We start from the raw sequence: 12,580 nt of genomic DNA, 5'->3' as shown, positions 1-12,580 counted from the left end.
ACATGCGTTGATTTTGATTTTTTATCTGAAATGTAAAATGTTTAAATGAAATATTATGTTGTGCTAAACATTTTTTTGTCTTTTTTCCCCAAAAATTTACAAGTTTAGAGACTACTTTTTTTTAAATTTTACATTAAAAGTTAAATTTCACATTTCTAGTTATATTTTGGATGATTTAGCCGAATGACGTAATCTTTTTTCAGGTAACCAAAAATATTCCAATCGAATCCTGCTGTCAACCCAGCATTTTCGTGTTGTCCCACGGAACGGAAGCTGTAACGATCGCAAAAACACTTGCACCGGAAGTGCGTAAACCGACCTTGTCCGGACTCCGGTGGCCATCCGTTCGTGGGATGCCAAGGCGACGAGATGAACTGAAAGGCCAACTGGAAGACAACGCCAAAAACCACGTGAAGATCGCGACACACAACAAGTAAAATTAATGATTTTTTGTGAAATCGAGTGAAAAAGATTAATTTACAGAAAAAATACATATAAACATAATTTTAAAATAAAAAAATATTTTTACTGCCACATAACCTAAAACCCGAAAAACAGCACACGACAAAGGCACGACAACCTAAATAACAAAACCGTGCGACGTCGGTCGAATGTCGTACGACAATGTCGAACAATTTCGATGATCGATCGCACGACAAATACGACATTTTGGTGCAAAAACGTATGACATTCGTGCGAATGTCGCACGACATTGTCGTGCGACGTCGTATGATTGCACGGACGACAAACGACGGACGTCCGACGGACTTTTCAGTCAGGGTAGTAGCATTTAAAAAAAGCACTGGCTGAACAGTGATTGACTCCCGAGCTTGAATGTTCCGTCTCCCTCCTTCTGTTTCCGACACATTCAACACTCGGAAACTCCTTCTCCTTTGGGAATGCAACTTCCGCGGAAAGCAAAACACCAATCCGCTTTCTCAATCGCAGACCGATTCCTTCCGATACCGGAACATGGCCCACCGTCTTCGTCCTTCACAGCCACGACAACCGAAATCTGGAAATCCAGAACATAAGACTATGATTTGGCCGTTCGCCACTCCAGCCGAAACTTTTCGGAAAAGTAACACAACTTACCTGTCAATCGGTCAAAATCCTCCAGTAGCCCAACAGCAACGACAACTGGTTCAATTTGGTTGAAATCAAGTCCAAACAAGATCAGCTGAAGAGAACTGTCAAACTGTTTGCGTCGACGAAAATCGTGACGTCGAAATTAAGGAAAATCGATGGAAAAAACAATGTCGCGCATGTCGAGTGTTTGTCGTGCGTTTGTTGTCCTTTCGACCAATCGATATCGAAACGGTAAAATCAAAACCGTGCGACAACTCGTACGACGTGCGACATTTTTCAAACAGGGGTGGCGCAGAAAATGCAGAATCGACAGGGCAGGACGATAAGTGAACTGGGACGGAAATGTTATCAACAATGGAACCGAAATAGAGCAAAACATTGTGAATTACTTCGAAACCCTTTTCTCGGCCACTCCAAACCGGTCACCTGTGGCAGGATTTGAGCCAGCAAGACGAATCCCTGACAACGTTGCAGCTAACGACGACCTCTTGCAACCCCCGGACGCAAACGAAATCTTTATGTGCATCAAATCAGTTGTCCCAGGAAATCTCCAGGAGACGACGGACTGCCTCGGGAATTCTACTACAAAACATGGAACATTATCAGCCAAGAATTCACTTCCGTTATCAATGATGCTCTTCGTAACCCTGATACCGATTCAAATTTTATGAATGGCGTTGTGGTCCTCGTCAAAAAGAAGCAGAGCGGAAACACAGTGAAAGCGTACAGACCAATTACTCTATTAAATTTTGACTACAAAATTTTAACGAGAGTGATAAAAAACAGAATGATTCCGCTGGCTGAACACGTTTTGTCTCCACACCAAAAATGCTCGAACGGGAAACACAACATTTTTGAAGCCACAACACAAATTCTGGACAAGATTGCATCGCTGAAACATAGAAGGCAGTCAGCCACACTGGTGTCATTCGATATGGACCATGCGTTTGACCGGGTGAGGCATGACTTTCTCTACTACACCCTCACACAGATGAACTTCAACCCGCAGCTGATCGACCTTCTACGGAAAATCTATGCCAACTCCTTCTCAAATATTTTGATAAACGGTAAGCTGTCCAGATCGTTCCAAATCAGAAAATCAGTCAGGCAAGGTGACCCACTGAGCATGCTGCTATTCGTGCTGTACATTCAACCACTGGTCGACAAGCTGGCAACAATTGGAGCAGCAGGGAGTCTTCTGAACGTGTATGCAGACGATATCAGCATGGTGGACGCGGACATCAACAACTTGGCTGAAGCTGTTAATAAAATACGAGAGTTCGAAGAGGTATCCGGTGCTGTCCTGAATCTGACGAAAACAACGGCAATGAAAATAGGGAATCCGCGTACAGAAGGTGTACTTACCTGGATCAACTTCCAAGATTCACTGACAATTCTTGGTCTAACGTACACCGACTCCGTCAAACAATCCATTGAGTTAACTTGGCAGAAAACTCTAAAAAACTTAAAATGGAGACTCTGGATGTGCAAATCCAGATCACTGAACTTGCTGCAGAAAGTCACCTTTGTATCATCCAAAATTTGGTACGCTGCCTCAACGTTTCCGTTGCCGAAAAAGTACGAGAAAGCTATCCTCAAGGAATACCGAAACTTTCTGTGGATAGGACACAAACAACCCATTCGTTTGGAAACGTTGGTCCTGCCTAAGGAACGAGGACTAAACCTACACTCACCAGGATTGAAGTCTACTGCATTATTAACTAATAGAATGTTGGCTAATCAAACTCTGCTTCCTTTTTTTAGTGACTTGTTGGGCAGCACACCTGTTCTGCAAATCCCCCCCGCCTTTCCGCAAATTAAGATTCCAGCGTTAGAAATTTCAACACTTCCAACGCAGATCATCCGGCATCACAGTTCTAGCGGAATCTATAAGGAGCTAATCGATGGAGAGAGTGATCCACCGATACTTGAAACTCGAAGGCAGTGGAAACGGATCTTTAAAAATCTAGCTGATCAACGAGTGGATTCAACCCTGCGTGCCAACTGGTACATAATTGTGCACGAAAAGATTCAGCATAATGATCTGTTATACAGACAACAACGTCAAGATAACCCGGACTGCAACGAATGCCCAGGCGTAGCAGAAACACTAGAGCATAAATTATTCAGGTGCATAACAGTTCGCAATGTATGGAATTATGTTCGTTCTTTGTTAGGGAATCTCGATCCACTTTTACAATGTAAACGAATACTTTATGTTTCCATCATTACAAGGACTATCAGCGCCAGTAGCCCAAAGAACCAAACATATTGTAGCTAAATATCTGCATTTTGTTGTAAGTAATCCTATTTCTAATGTAAGTGTAGATAATTTCAAACTTGAATTGTAGAATAGCTTTTAAAAATTGTACCAAATAAACACTGACCAGTTAAAAAAAAAAATATTTATTATTATTATTGTGATATTCACTTGAATTCGAATTTCTGACATTTTGAACTTCAGGTCGGTGCAGCGACCTCAAATTTAAATCATTAAATTTGTCCATTTTTCGAACCTCACCAGAGTTCTGACTATGCGTGCTGACGCAAGCATAAATAATGTTCAAATTGGTTAAGCTTTCAATTAGGAATGTGCGATGTTATTTCACAAGGGAAATTATAGGTTTTGGCATGTTTGTTCAATAAGGCATTCTAGTCAGAAATTTACTAACACATTCAAAGTATGTTTACATTACAGCTGGACGTTTGTTTGCATCAGGTTTCCTATCTCTTTCTAGCAAAGTTTTTGTCCGGCGACTTCTAGCTGGATTTTTTGACTGATAGCTCGATATGTCAGACAACATACTTCGCAGGGCTGTGACAGCTCGAGCTCGATGATTGTTTGCATCAGGACACCGTGACGAGAAGTTCTTAATTTTTGGGTTAAATTATATTTTTTTTCACTGGGCCTAGAAAGCCTTAGGCTTTCTAGGCCCAGTGAAAAAAATATAATTTAACTCAAAAATGACGAACTCCTCGTCACAGTGTCCTGATGCAAACAATGATCGAGCTGTAGCTGTCACAGCCCTGCGAAGTATGTTGTCTGACATATCGGGCAGCCAGTCAAAAAAACCAGCTAGAAGTCGCCTGACAAAAAACTTTTGCTAGAAAGAGATAGGAAACCTGATGCAAACAAACGTCCAGCTGTCATGTAAACATACTTTCAATGTGTTGGTAAATTTGTGACTAGAAAGCCTTATAGAGAATTTGGCATTCTCATTATTGACCTCAATTTTGGAGGAAGTTTGAATAACATATTTTTGATATGTTATTACATAAATTAAAGTTTCATGAATGTTCGGGAGTAAGGTCTCCCAGAGCTACATCCCTGGATGGTTTGAACTTTGATTATTTGCGTTTTTACCATTCCTCTTTGGCCGCAATACCACTGCACTGATTTGAGGAACAATTACAGAGCCAAGATGTGCTGGCCAGCAGTTTTGGTCATCTAGTTTGGATATGGTCGATGGTCAGTGGTAGTGTGTGAGATAAGCCGATAAGAGAGAACGATCTCTCTCTCCGATCGGTTGGGGTTCATCCCGACTGGAAGGGATCTGGGCCACGTAGGGAGTAAGTATAGAAAGCAATTTTAAGTAGTCCTAGAACCTAGGGACGGTGCGGGTCGGACACCCGTCCGTCGCGACGCGATTGTATATATTTGTAAATACCGGACAATAAATGTTATTCGTATAACTGTGGTTTGTAATCGCGAGTGTGGTGTTCTTATTTGGAATCCGGATGGCGCTCATTGATCACCTGGGCGTTGGAATATCTGCGCTGGAGGTGCAGTACGATCTGCCCCCCCCCCCCGGCGTCGTGGTTTCCTATCGTGTTGGGACTTGGCTCCAAATTTCATCATCCACTTGAGCTATCGAAAACACCCCGGGAAGGACCAAACCCCAACAATGAAAACGATTCGAACCCATGACTTCCGATTTTGTGGTGTACTCACGACACCATACGGAAAGTCATGAAGAATTGCAGAGGTCTGCATAATTTAATTCATGAGGTTCATCCTAGGGGGGTGCCACTTCGAGTTTTCGAAGCGGATTTGGATCCGCTCCAAAACCTTGAGACTCGCTCCGTCTGTTTTTGCCGAATCTGTGCAATTTCATTCAGAGTGTTGGTTTTGACATTTCGTTTTGTTTGTTTATGTTCTGGAAAAAAACGTGTTTTCCGATCGGTATTTTTTAAAGGTATTTTTCGCGAGCTGTGCTGAAGTTACCCAGCGGAAGAATCTGTGGCCACGGAGTGCCTTGCACAAAGGTTGAGTGGTTCGTGGAAAAGTGGCCTAAGGGGAGAATCGGTGTGCAGCTGTATCCGCGACCGTTTCTTTCCAACGGGTCGAGCAGCGAGCCACGGAGCGACCAACCGGCAAAGTATACGGCGTCCGGTTCTGCTGTCGGTAAAGGAGGAACTCCGGACTTCCGGCGAGTTCCGGGAGACGAGGAGGAGGCGGTGCTAGTGGTGCAAGCGAACCTAATTTGAACAGTGCTGAGCGGAAAGGCTTCGGACGGGTCGTGATCGACGGTACTTTTTACCATCGCGAGGACGTCTGGGACAAGAAGAGTGGTAAGTTGGGTGCACCTGAGCCGGTGGGGGGAAAGGTTGTGTAATGGTGTCTTTTGAGGGAGAACTGCTGGTATTGGCGTTTGGTCAATAGTATTTAGCAAAAATTGTCTGCGTGCCTTCAGAAGCGGACTATATCTGTAACAGTTAATCTTCCCCGCATAAAGATTTACTATAAACCAACAGTAGATTTTATGGTTATCACACGATAAATTCTATGGTAATTTTAACCATGATTCTACTGTAGCCTTTATGTTTTTTCACCATAGAATATATCCTATTTCGGGAATTTACTATAAAAAAGGGGTATTGTTAGGCACAGTCACCATAAAAATTTCGACTTTTCCCCATACAAAAAAACCAAAACTATACATTCTATCGTATTTTCATTGATGCCTTTTCCGTCCAAAAATTACCCTGACCATAGAAAACATCATACATTTATAATAAAAACAGTAACCATTACAATGGTTTGCACAGTAAATTCACAGTTCTTCATGGATTTTTCCATACTAAATAGTACGGTTTAAACTATATTCGTACATTGAAATAAATAATAACTACAGTATGATTCATTGTATTTGCATTGTATTTATTGTTTTCTCTCCACTAAATTGTACTGTAAAACATATATTTATACATTAAAATTAATGGTCAATATGGTAAGTTTTATTGTATTTTTATAGTTTTTTTCGCAGATTTAAAAAAAAATAGTACTTTTTTTCCGCGTCGTTTTCTTTTAATATTCTGCTTCAATCCGAACTTTCTGACGTTGTTCGAAATGTTTGTAGCCGGTGCCAGAACTACTGCTTCGTACTTGGGATGAACTCTCGCGTATTTATGAAGCACAATCCTCAGTGGAATAGGCCCCTGTAAAAGAGAAACACACTAAATTAGACATAGGGAATATTTTCATATGTTTGTTTCGGTACAAATGCTATTAAATTAGCTGTTTCTAAAATTCTAAAATTCTAAAATTCTAAAATTCTAAAATTCTAAAATTCTAAAATTCTAAAATTCTAAAATTCTAAAATTCTAAAATTCTAAAATTCTAAAATTCTAAAATTCTAAAATTCTAAAATTCTAAAATTCTAAAATTCTAAAATTCTAAAATTCTAAAATTCTAAAATTCAAAATTCTAAAATTCTAAAATTCTCAAATTCTCAAATTCTCAAATTCTCAAATTCTCAAATTCTCAAATTCTCAAATTCTCAAATTCTCAAATTCTCAAATTCTCAAATTCTCAAATTCTAAATTTAAAATTCTAAAATTCTAAAATTCTAAAATTTAAAATTCTAAAATTCTAAAATTCTAAAATTCTAAAATTCTAAAATTCTAAAATTCTAAAATTCTAAAATTCTAAAATTCTAAAATTCTAAAATTCTAAAATTCTAAAATTCTAAAATTCTAAAATTCTAAAATTCTAAAAAATTCTAAAATTCTAAAATTCTAAAATTCAAAATTCTAAAATTCTAAAATTCTAAAATTCTAAAATTCTAAAATTCTAAAATTCTAAAATTCTAAAATTCTAAAATTCTAAAATTCTAAAATTCTAAAATTCTAAAATTCTAAAATTCTAAAATTCTAAAATTCTAAAATTCTAAAATTCTAAAATTCTGAAATTCTAAAATTCTAAAATTCTAAAATTCTAAAATTCTAAAATTCTAAAATTCTAAAATTCTAAAATTCTAAAATTCTAAAATTCTAAAATTCTAAAATTTAAAATTTAAAATTCTAAAATTCTAAAATTCTAAAATTCTAAAATTCTAAAATTCTAAAATTCTAAAATTCTAAAATTCTAAAATTCTAAAATTCTAAAATTCTAAAATTCTAAAATTCTAAAATTCTAAAATTCTAAAATTCTAAAATTCTAAAATTCTAAAATTCTAAAATTCTAAAATTCTAAAATTCTAAAATTCTAAAATTCTAAAATTCTAAAATTTTAAAATTACAAAATTACAAAATTACAAAATTCTTTATATCTCAATTTTCTTATTTCCGAATTTCCGAACTTCCTAATATCCTAATTGCCTAATTTCCTAATTTCCTAATTTCCTAATTTCCTAGTTTCCTAATTTCCTAATTTCCTTAATTCCTAATTTCCTAATTTCCTAATTTCCTAATTTCCTAGTTTCCTAATTTCCTAATTTCCTAATTTCCTAATTTCCTAATTTCCTAATTTCCTAATTTCCTAATTTCCTAATTGCCTGATTTCCGAATTTCTGAATTTCCTAGTATCCGAATTTACTAATTTGGAATTTCTTAATTGTTATTTTTTTTATGTTTTTAATTTTTTAATTTCCTAATTTCCTAATTTCCTGATTTCCTAATTTCCAAATTTCCTAATTTCCAAATTTCTTATTTCCCTAATTTTCTAATTTCCAAATTTCCTAATTTCCTAATTTGGTGATTTCCTAATTACCTAATTTTCTAATTGCCTAATTTCCTAATTTCCTAATTTCCTAATTTCCTAATTACCTAATTGCCTAATTTCCTGATTTCCTAATTTCCTAATTTCCTAATTGCCTAATTTCCTAATTTCCTAATTTCCTTATTTCCTAATTTCCTAATTTCCTAATTTCCTAATTTCCTAATTTCCTAATTTCCTAATTTCCTGATTTTCTAATTTCCTTATTTCCTAATTTCCTAATTTCCTAATTTCCTAATTTCCTAATTGCCTAATTTCCGAATTTCTGAATTTTCTGGTATCCGAATTTACTAATTTTGTAATTTCTTAATTGTTATTTTTTTAATTTCTTAATTTCCTAATTTCCTGATTTCCTAATTTCCAAATTTCCAAATTTCTTATTTCCCTAATTTCCTAATTGCCTAATTTCCTAATTTCCTAATTTCCTAATTTCCTAATTTCCTAATTGCCTAATTTCCTGATTTCCGAATTTCCTAATTTCCTAATTTCCAAATTTCCTTATTTCCGAATTTCCTAATTTCCGAATTGCCTTATTTCCGAATTGCCTAATTTCCGAATTTCCTAATTGCCTAATTTCCATATTTCCAAATTTCCTTATTTCATAATTTCTTTATTTCCTTATTTCCTAATTTTTTAATTTCCAAATTTTCTTATTCCCTAATTTCCTAATTTCCTAATATCCTAATTGCCTAATTTCCTTCCAAGATTCAGCATTTTGAGATTCGGTCTGATGAGCAGCTCTATATGTTTACATTAAAAACAAAATTATATAAACATTTGTAATTATCAGTGGCATTCAAATTTGCAAATTCTATTATTTTATTTATTCATCAAAACAAATTTAACACAGGCACCGTGTCAATAAACGTCAAACGCTACTTTCTGTTTCTGTTATTTTCAGTTGCGTACCACTCAACACAATTCTTTTCGTGACCTTTTCCTTGACCGTTGTTTGAACGTTCACCGTTGAGCATTAACACACAACTTACCTAACGATTTTCGCCTCCAGACGAAACGACCATCCTGAACAAATCCGGCCGGAAGTGTCCGCAGCAGGCGCCGGGCCTGGTAGAAGAAGTCCCTGTAAAAGAGGAACACACACAGTTTGTTCAGACCACTGTTCTCGCAAACTTGACCTTGACCATTCTCTTTTGAACATAACCAAACTTGTCCGCACCCTCAGCAAACGTCAAATCAAAACAAATTGCTGCCGGATCTTTCTCCGGATCTCTCCCGTAAAAGATCCGGCAACAATTTTGTATGGCTTGAAGTTTGCGGAGGGTACCAAAAAAAGGTAAACAAATCACTTTGTGCATCAGCCAATAGCTTGGGAAATTTGCCTGAAAATGCCTGCTGCTGTTGCGGGTGCGATTCCGCCCTCTCCAAGTTCAACAAAACTCCAAATACTCACCCAAATATGCGAAAATTCCGCCATCCCAGAGCCGTTCCGATTCGGTCACCCGGTGTATTTGTTCCGAACGCCGGATGTTGTTCTTTCACGAGCACACGCGATTCGACTTGAGAATTTTTGATTTCAACTGCGCCACACAAACAGGATCAAACACGCGCGCGGGTGAAAAAAAAATGACAGCCTTGATGACAGCTCGATCAACTATGGTGTGTTCGTTAGGGGAGCGTCGCCCAGATTAGGTGTCATGGTGCGTTCGTTAGGGAGCGTCGTGTTCGTTTTGTGATCCTTAATATTTTTTGCCGTTTCTATTATTGAATAAAAATGTTTAAATGTTTAAATGTTTAAATGTTTAAATGTTTAAATGTTTAAATGTTTAAATGTTTAAATGTTTAAATGTTTAAAAGTTTAAATGTTTAAATGTTTAAATGTTTAAATGTTTAAATGTTTAAATGTTTAAATGTTTAAAAGTTTAAATGTTTAAATGTTTAAATGTTTAAATGTTTAAATGTTTAAATGTTTAAATGTTTAAATGTTTAAATGTTTAAATGTTTAAATGTTTAAATGTTTAAATGTTTAAATGTTTAAATGTTTAAATGTTTAAATGTTTAAATGTATAAATGTTTAAATGTTTAAATGTTTAAATGTTTAAATGTTTAAATGTTTAAATGTTTAAATGTTTATGTTTAAATGTTTAAATGTTTAAATGTTTAAATGTTTAAATGTTTAAATGTTTAAATGTTTAAATGTTCAAATGTTTAAATGTTTAAATGTTTAAATGTTTAAATGTTTAAATGTTTAAATGTTTAAATGTTTAAATGTTTAAATGTTTAAATGTTTAAATGTTTAAATGTTTAAATGTTTAAATGTTTAAATGTTTAAATGTTTAAATGTTTAAATGTTTAAATGTTTAAATGTTTAAATGTTTAAATGTTTAAATGTTTAAATGTTTAAATGTTTAAATGTTTAAATGTTTAAATGTTTAAATGTTTAAATGTTTAAATGTTTAAATGTTTAAATGTTTAAATGTTTAAATGTTTAAATGTTTAAATGTTTAAATGTTTAAATGTTTAAATGTTTAAATGTTTAAATGTTTAAATGTTTAAATGTTTAAATGTTTAAATGTTTAAATGTTTAAATGTTTAAATGTTTAAATGTTTAAATGTTTAAATGTTTAAATGTTTAAATGTTTAAATGTTTAAATGTTTAAATGTTTAAATGTTTAAATGTTTAAATGTTTAAATGTTTAAATGTTTAAATGTTTAAATGTTTAAATGTTTAAATGTTTAAATGTTTAAATGTTTAAATGTTTAAATGTTTAAACCGTTCAGTAAAATGGCCATTCGGGTAAATGACATTCGGGGATATGGAATTTGCGGGAGAATGATTTTCGGGTACACTCAAACCCCGATGGTTTGACACTAACTGTTGTCAAACAAACGGGGTCACTTTTAGTTTGACACCCTTTTACACGGATCTCACACACACTACCAAACGCTCGTTTTGATAGTGTTCGTGAGCGCCGTGTAAAATTGACAGTTCGTCACTTTTTAGTTTGACTTTGACCAACCAACGGGGTACAAACTAAAAAAGTGTCAAACGAAAAAGTGACCAACCACCGGGGTTGAGTGTAGTGGAATTTTCGGGAAATGATTAATCGGGGATATGGGATTAGTGAAAGCGGGATTTGGGGATTTGGGATAAAGCCTTAATGTTTTAATATTTTAATATTTTAATATTTCAATATTTTAATATTTTAATATTTAATATTTTAATATTTTAATATTTTAATATTTTAATATTTTAATATTTTAATATTTTAATATTTTAATATTTTAATATTTTAATATTTTAATATTTTAATATTTTAATATTTTAATATTTTAATATTTTAATATTTTAATATTTTAATATTTTAATATTTTAATATTTTAATATTTTAATATTTTAATATTTTAATATTTTAATATTTTAATATTTTAATATTTTAATATTTTAATATTTTAATATTTTAATATTTTAATATTTTAATATTTTAATATTTTAATATTTTAATATTTTAATATTTTAATATTTTAATATTTTAATATTTTAATATTTTAATATTTTAATATTTTAATATTTTAATATTTTAATATTTTAATATTTTAATATTTTAATATTTTAATATTTTAATATTTTAATATTTTAATATTTTAATATTTTAATATTTTAATATTTTAATATTTTAATATTTTAATATTTTAATATTTTAATATTTTAATATTTTAATATTTTAATATTTTAGTATTTTAATATTTTTATATTTTCAATACTTTTATTACATGATTCGCATTATTTAAAAAATCGTTCAAAAAAGTTCACACTATGCAACTATAACATTACAATGAAACTTACTGTAACAAAAATTGGAAAAAATGCGTTATGAGATTTCCAATAACAAAACCATAATATTTGCTGTATTCATGAAAGGTACAGTACTTTTATTGTTTCAATTTATAACATTTCCAATAACAAAACCATGAAATTTGCTGTAACCATGAAATCTACGATAACTTTATCGTCATTCCAATGAAGTTAAAAAAAATCAACCATAAACTTACCATAAATATTATAATATTTATTGTAACTTCATGGTTTTGACAATACAAATCATCATATAATTTTATTCGGGTCTCTACCCGCATAAACGAGAACCTTAAAAAAAACTTTGTGTTAAATTTTTCATAAAGTTCGACCATCTGAATTGAGGGTGGTTAGCAACGGTAACCTTAAAAATTCCCGAACAACGTTTCGTCAAATTACCATTTGTGTAATGGTAAAAATATAGTTAATTTTCGCGTAAAACCCGGTTAAACGAAAACTATATCGATTCCCGGTTAAACGAAAACTATATCGATTGTGATGAGGAACTTAAAATAACCTTACGAGATATAGTCACCATTTGTAATAATGTTATTTGGCGGACCTCGACAACTATTTGTTGAATGGTTACCATACGTAATAGAGTTATTTTAATGTTCATAATGGTCAACAATTTTCTTGATAACTTTAAATAACTATTTGCGGATGTTTTCTCAAATGGT

General features: G+C 33.1%; 1 long non-coding RNA gene across 1 annotated transcript; it reads right to left on the bottom strand.

Moving 5' to 3' along the window:
* Positions 1-6,231: 6,231 nt before the first annotated feature.
* LOC119766929 lies at positions 6,232-9,644 on the bottom strand. Its single transcript, XR_005277217.1, has 3 exons — positions 9,498-9,644; positions 9,076-9,167; positions 6,232-6,528 (listed from the first exon to the last, which is right to left on the bottom strand). It is a non-coding gene; the product is annotated as an uncharacterized LOC119766929 (long non-coding RNA).
* Positions 9,645-12,580: the final 2,936 nt, after the last annotated feature.

This window comes from Culex quinquefasciatus, chromosome 1, assembly GCF_015732765.1.
Source record: "Culex quinquefasciatus strain JHB chromosome 1, VPISU_Cqui_1.0_pri_paternal, whole genome shotgun sequence".
Taxonomy (NCBI): Eukaryota; Metazoa; Arthropoda; class Insecta; order Diptera; family Culicidae; genus Culex; species Culex quinquefasciatus.
Note: the sequence above shows the minus strand (reverse complement) of the source record. Positions and strands in the feature narration are given on the sequence as shown.